This window comes from Gossypium arboreum, chromosome 10 (genome assembly GCF_025698485.1).
Source record: "Gossypium arboreum isolate Shixiya-1 chromosome 10, ASM2569848v2, whole genome shotgun sequence".
NCBI classification, from domain to species: domain Eukaryota; kingdom Viridiplantae; phylum Streptophyta; class Magnoliopsida; order Malvales; family Malvaceae; genus Gossypium; species Gossypium arboreum.
The window spans coordinates 68,035,295-68,043,177 of record NC_069079.1 but is presented as its reverse complement, the minus strand read 5'-3'; the positions used below and the strand labels follow the sequence as shown (position 1 = coordinate 68,043,177).

The window sequence follows — 7,883 nt, the reverse complement described above, 5'->3', positions numbered from 1 at the left end:
ACCCATTGACATGGTTCACACGGCTTTGTCACAGGTGTGTGTCAGCCCATGTGAAGCCTGCACCAAACACGCTACGGGCACACACCTGTATGGGCTACCTGTGTGTGACACATGGTCGTGTGACAGCTTATGCCCTAGGCCGTATGTATCCAAAAGTGTGAGATCATGCTCATTTTTTAGCTAAATTCTTAGGTACATAAGCTAACTTAAAACATATGATCACAAGACCTTAAAACACATTCAAGAACGACCAACATATACCAAATCAACAATCAAAGACCTAACCAATGTGTAATCAATGACACTAGATCTCAATCACCTAATATTTGCCTACTTAGTCATATAACACAAGTCACATTACACCAGATATAACTTACGTTCAATTCCTTTATACCATACCTAATTCAAGCCACAACTACAATTTCAATTTTGCTCACTTATGCATAAACATGGAATTAAACATACATACCACATTTTAGCTATCATACCACAACATCAAAATGCAGAACCCAAAATAGATTACATGTACTTATGAAAGATTACATAACATAACCGAATGCTCCTATTACATGCCATAGAAGCCAATATATATTCAAAAGCTACCAAATGATCCCTAGATAGTGTGATTCTTCAAACTGATCCAATCTTTCGATCCATAAAAAGTATCTACAAGAAATAAGAAAAATAACACGAGTAAGCTTTCGTAAAGCTTAGTAAGTTCATTGATTGAACAACAAAGCTTACCAAATAAAACATAACAATAATTTAAATAAAAGATTAATGAACAAGATTCCTATTAACGAGGTTATTATCAAAATTCCTGTCAATCACAACTCACAATAGGTGGGAATTACACAGTGCATTAATTCATATCACTTTCTCAGTTGTCCCATTAATAAGATCTAATCTTAGGTAATCAAAGAGTATCACTCATTCGAGTTAATTTTAGAGTTTTGACCAGCTCACGGTGCTGCTCACACAAGCTATCGAGAATCCGCAATAGATGTAGGATCTCAAGCAATCATTACGATCTGTATCACCAGTACATAGTACCTGTTAGATAATCACCGGCTCATGATGCTGCTTACACAAGCTGTAGAAAATCCACAACACATGCGGAATCTTAGCCATCCCCACGGTCTGTATCATCGGCTCAAGGCCTAATAGTTAATATTCATATTCATTTATCATGTAATCTCCAATTAGTCAATGGTTAAGTATAACATTAATATAATCATAATAAGCATGAAAAATATAGATATAATATAGAAATAACGGTACGAACTTACATGATTGATTTTCAATAACGGCTCAAAATATCTTAATCAGTGACCATATTATTTCAATTAATTATTTTCATTTTCAATTGCACAAATCAATAATAATCCAACATTTTGCAATTAGGTTCATATAATACATTTATAAATGTAGTAAAATTAAACCAAATGAACTTACCAGACTAATCTACAGCAACGACAAAGTACAAGGGCCATTAAGTAATTTTCTCTTTTCCTCGATTTTCTAGTTGTTAAAGATTTAAAATAATAATTTCATTCAATTCACTAATTCTAACAGAAAAATTAATTCATCTTATGCAATTAAGTCCTTTTTAATATTTTACAAAATTGCCTTCAACATTTTACTTTTATTCAATTTAGTCATTAAGCCCCAAACATGCAAATGAACCATTTTTATTTAAAACCCACCTTGACCGATTATTCAAAGGTCTCTCTAGTGCCCATATTTGCAATTAGTTCACACCAAGAACCAATAATTTTACCACTTTAACAATTTAGTCCTTAAACATTAAAATATTCAAAAACTACTCTACAAAATAGCCTAACTAATAACAAAATTCAATAATATTTCATAACTTCATGGATAACTCAAACTCATCAATGGCATAATCCAAAAAATTTGAAAGTTCTACAGATTAGTCCTCAGGTTAGCTAGATTAAGCTAATACGAGCTCAAAAACATAAAAATTACTAAAAACGACAAGGTTTGCTTACCAAATAAAAAGGCCTAAGCTTTGCTGAATGCTTTCTAGCTTCAGCCATGGTGTTTCGGGTTTTTAGGAAGAAGAAACAAGAAAAGTCACGTTCAATTTGGCTTTAGTTTAATTATAAATTATTTATTTACCTAATTACAATTATAACCCTTTTACTTTACATTCAAATCTTTAACATTTTCAAGACTAAACCTGTCCACTACTATACACATGGTATAATTACTATTTAAGGAGGGTTTGTTGCACAATTAGACATTTAATTATTTTAAAATTTAACTAAACAAACTTAATTTCAATTTAATCCTAAAGTAATTAGTACTAAATGAGCAAATAGCCCAAAAGTTAATACATTTAATCATATCCACCACCGGCTTTTTGACAATGGTTTAATTACCATTTCGGTCCTTTTGGAATTTTAAATATATAGCAATTAACTTTTACCTCTTTTACAATTTAATCCTTTTACCATAATTAAGCAATTAATCATCAGAATTATTGAAGCAAACTTTATTTCACCTATAATACGACCCTGTAAATATTTACTAAAAATATGTACGACCCTAAATTACAGAAATGAGGTCCTAATACCTCATTTTCAATAACCACTTGACTTTTGAACCGAACCACTTATACTAACTTTTAATTCAATTGGTTAAATTCATCAAATCAAAATGTAATATAAAAATTATTATTGACTTGTATAATTTAAATACTAATTATATGAACTTACTCGTTGGATTTGTGGTCCCAACACCACTATTTCTAGCACCACTGAAAATCGGGTTGTTACAACTCTCCCCCTTAGGAAATTTCGTCCTCAATATCTTTAACAAGTAGTACCTGTTTATACAGAATTTAGCCCCATGAACTGAAATTGTCACTGGCTTATCCGAATATGAAAGATAACAATCCCATAACCATCTCAAATAACATGAACTTTATCTTCAGCTCCACTACTCAGATCTGTCTCATATTTAGTTTCCCGCTCAATTCAACTAGTATAATGGGGTTCTACATTTCCCAGTTATCTTCAAATTCAAATATGTAGCATCGTAACATGTCTTCTAGAACTTGTATTACCCACTCTAGTTGTCTATTGCCCGTGGATAATATGCTCTATTAAAATTAAGTTTAATGTTTAGAGTCCCGCAAAGTTTATTCAAAATCTTGAAGTAATTCTCAGATCAGTATCAAAAATAACAAACAATGACACTCCATGCCATCTAGCAATCTTTGTCACATATAACTCGGCTCCTTCTCAAGCGAATAATCAGTTCTGACATGAGTAAATGAGCTAATTTTGTCAATCTATGAACCATAACCTAGGTCAATATTTCTTTCTCAGTGATACCGGAATACCTAATACAAAATCCCTCATGACTCGCTACTATTTCCACTTAGAAGTCATGTTGGGCTGTAATAATTCTGGTGGTACTTGATGTTCAGTTTACTAGACAATATAGTCTGTATTGTTGTGGATCTTGGATATTTGGATTATTCGGAACACACAGTCAGTTACGAAATTACATCATACCATCCGTATTCATTGTAAATCCTGTAGATGAATCACTTTAGATTTTCTCTCATTTAGTGGAAACACAAAAATATACACATTTTTTCATGCCCTTTTTAACTCAAATTCATGTAGTTTCGGTCAAATTATTGTTGAAAAATATATAATTATTATAAAATAATTATTTTAGACTTAAATTACTAACATAATGAATTTTAAATATTTTATAATAAATTTTGATTAATTTTATCATTTTTCGACAGATTTACAGAAAGGGCAAAAATTGCTATATAGATACTATTAGAAGCACAAAATCGAGAAGCGATATTTGAAGCATCGAGACAAATGAATTTTTCAGCTAAAGACGGTCCAAATTATGTGCATTAATTCATAATATAATTAATTTTAATTTTAATCCAATTTAATTTGGGTTAAATAAATTATTTTTAATTAAATTATGAAAAGTGGCCCAGTTGAGTTGAACCGATAGAACCGAACCGGTCAAGCTTTGGGCAGCCCAAAACTGTCCAGCATGCTGACCCAGCAGCTTTCTTGGTTGATTAATTGGCTCGCAAAAAGGCCTTTGAAGACTTTGTCAAACTGCAAGCAAACTCCTCCACTATTAATATAGCAAGTTTGAAAACTTCAAACTTGCCACATGTGCAGCCAGCCATGGGAGGGCTCTTTGGATGCTGGTTTTGGTTATTTTTAGAATCCATCTCACCCTCTAAAAACCCCCTTGGCTTCTCATTTCAACACACAACAACTTTCTCATCTCTTCTCTTCTCTCTCAGCTTTCTCTATTTATTTTTCCATCTGTTTTCCTTTGTCCTCTTCCCGATTTTACCTCTTGAAAAAGAGTCATTAATCAATCATTTGGAGCATCATTCAAGTGTTCATAGAAGCCTTGGTTTGACAAGAACAAGTGAAGAAGGAGGAGTGGAGCAACTCAGCCAAGCCACGGAGAAACTCTGCATTTGCTTCTTGTTCCTTATCTTTTCAAATTCTGTTGTTGTTATGATGAACATGTCTATGAATATTTATGTTGATATGATTTATTTAATTAATATGGTTTAATTTAATTTGTGTTAGGATGATTTCATTTCATCTTCTTAATTTATTAAAATTGTGTTTGTGTTGTTATAGGCCTCATTAAGATGTTTGATTAAGTAAAACCATGACTAAGTTATTCTTGCATTAAATTGTAAGGTAACTAATGAATTAATTATTTAAACGGATTGAAATTATAATTAATTGACTTAATCAGTGCTTGTTTAATCATCTAAGGTAGTTTAGGGTTAAATTAGCAATAGTATCGAGTGATACAATTGCCGTGCATAACTTGCAAGATTATTGTGATTAAACTGTTTCAAGGTAGAAAGACATTGTTACCTCACGTAATCTTTTATGTGCTTATGTGATTAAATTAATTGTTTGAATTGGCATAGAGATACGTACAAGAGATTATTTTAATTTCATAAGTATGTATGCGCATTAACACATTTGCCTATTAAAGTTTGTTTAATCGGTTTAATTGACAGAGAGATATAGTCAAGAGATGAATGGATTTTTGTAGGTAAGTATGTTCACAAGTTAGCAAATTACCAAATTACCGTGAATTTATTTGTTACAACATAAACATGAGTTTAATAATTCTAAGTTAAGAAATGTAATTAATCTAACACAATTATGTCATCTTGATTAAATTAGCTTTTGAAATCGTGCATTAGAGCTTTATTTTATTTTATATACTTTACTATGTTTTATAGTTTTTAATCACTTTTCAAATCAAAATATTTTCTCCACCAATGTGTTTTAAATTGCATTCATAAATAATTCTTTCCTTATTCCCTGTGAGTAAGATAATTTGACATTTACTTGTCACTTTATTACTTGTTGTGATTGTGTACACTTGCACATTTTCGTCATTCCAAGTTTTTGGCGTCGTTGCCGGGGACTGTTTTAAAAAGCCAATTTTTATGAATTTGTTAGTTTTGCATTTTGGTTTATTTTCCTATTCAATTTTGACTTAATTAATTTTTCTGTGATAATTTCAGATGTTTATGAGTATTGACCAAATTATCGATTTACTCCCTATAAACCCTTGATAAACCGTAAGATATACATATTTTTACCCCATGCTTGACATATTTATGGATGGTTTTCCCTTGGTTTTATTGAATTCGATGCTGCTAATGCTTTAATTTCATGTTTTCTACTCAAGAGAGCTTAGGATAGCAAAAGGAGCGAGAAACGGACCAAAAATGGACAAATTAGGCTTAAATTAGTGTCTCACTCGGCCTAGGCACTTCCATATGGGTTACCCACATGCTTGTGTATGACACACGGGTAGACCGCATGCCCGTGTGTCATGGCCGTGTTGACTAAGAACCAACTCAGTATTGCACACGGCCTGAGCACCTTCGCACAGGCATGGAACACGGCCGTGTCTTTGTCGAGCCCAAGCTTAGTACTATTTGGAAAAAGGGCATTTTTGAGGGTTTTGAAGCATTCTAAAGCCTATATAAACACCCTAGAAGAGGATTAGGGACACATGCAGAGCTAGAGGCAGAAAATACTCACGAATAGCCATCAAAATCACCTCGGAGCCAGGATCTACATCAAGACTGAAGATTTCTATCCAATTTTCTAGAAGTTCTTTGGGTTTTCTTTATGTTTTGTTGTTTTCCAAACTTTGAGATGTTTTCCATTATTATTATGAACTAAACTCCTTAAATACCTAAGGGAGATGAACCCTACGACGAATCTTATTACTATTTGAATTATATGATAAAGACTTATTCTTATTCTTAATTGTGAGCTCTAAATTCTTGTTTTAATATTCCAGGGTATTAATTCAGGTTTTGATGTGCTTAATCAGTGGAGTAAAAGTCCCTGTTTAAGAGTGGATCATCCATAATTAAGCAGAGTTGAATGCACTCCTAGAGATAGGATGACATAAATCTACCGGATTAGAGTCAAATCTAATAAAGGAATCCATAGATCGAGTTAATGCGACAATAGGGGTTTTAATTAGAAAGAGATTTCAATTAACCAACCTAAAGTTAGTTGTTTTTAGTCTCAAAAGAGATAATAACATAAATAAGAGATTTCTACGGAATAAGTCAAGTGAATAAACCATCTAAGTCAAAGGTAATAAGTGAAGTCTAGATGGATTCTTTCTTGGGTATTGTCTTCGCCATTGGTTTTTTTTTCTAAAGTATTTTCCAACTTTCATCTCTGTCATAATCTTAGTTAAATTAGAAAATTAGTTTAGTTTAAAAACACACTTTAATTCTTAGGCTAGATAATTAAAAGATAGTAATTACTAGTACTTTTAGTCCTCGTGGATACGATATTTCCGGTCTCACCATAACTATACTACTGTTTGATAGGTCTGCTTGCCTTAAGTCAAATTTTTAGTTAGTTACATGACCATCAACCCTGAGATAGAATGAACTTTTTGACAGCGAAGAAGATAAGCAAGTCAGAGAAGGACCGAATAGATGAATCTCAAAAATTTGAATCAAGGAAATGGAGCAAACCCTGCTCAAAATACTATCCTTAAAGCTGATGATGGGGATAGAGCTCTAAGACAGTATGTCATGCTGGTGTTTAATTATCTTAATCTAGGTATTAAGAGACCCGAAATTGTGGCACAACAATTCGAGCCGAAGCCAGTCATGTTTCAGATGCTTCAGACAGTGGGTCAATTCAGTGGAATGCCTACCTAAGATCCTCATCTTCACTTAAGACTGTTTATGGTGGTAAGCGATTGTTTTAAGTTAGCTGGAGTACCTGAAGATGCATTACGATTGAAGTTGTTCCCATATTCACTAAAGGACAGAGCTCGAGCCTAGTTGAACTTATTGCCACCAAATTTAATTTCCACATGGCATGAGTTAGCAGAAAGATTCCTCATGAAGTATTTCCCGCCTAACAAGAATGCTAAGTTGAAGAATGAGATCACTGCTTTCCAACAAATGGATGATGAGTGCTTGTATGGGTATGAGAAAACTACAAAGAATTATTACGAAAGTGCCCTCCTCACGAAATCCCTTATTGTATCCAACTTGAGACGTTTTATAATGGTCTTAATGCACACACAAGAATGGTAGTGGACGCTTCTTCTAATAGTGCTATCATTTTTAAGTCTTATAATGAGACTTATGAAATCAATGAGAGGATTGCCAGTAATAATTATCAATGGCCAATCAATCAAGCAGTGCCAGGAAGATGAGTAGCTAGAATACATGAAGTGGACGCTCTCACTTCACTCGCATCTCAAGTATCATCCATATCATCAATGCCTAAAAGTATTACCACTAATGGGTTTAATAGTTTTGCAGCTTAGCCACC

At 32.9% G+C, this 7,883-nt stretch overlaps 1 non-coding gene across 1 annotated transcript; it reads right to left on the bottom strand.

Moving 5' to 3' along the window:
• Nucleotides 1-7,474: 7,474 nt before the first annotated feature.
• LOC128282808 (small nucleolar RNA R71) lies at nt 7,475-7,580 on the bottom strand. Its single transcript, XR_008273162.1, has one exon. It is a non-coding gene; the product is annotated as a small nucleolar RNA R71 (small nucleolar RNA).
• Nucleotides 7,581-7,883: the final 303 nt, after the last annotated feature.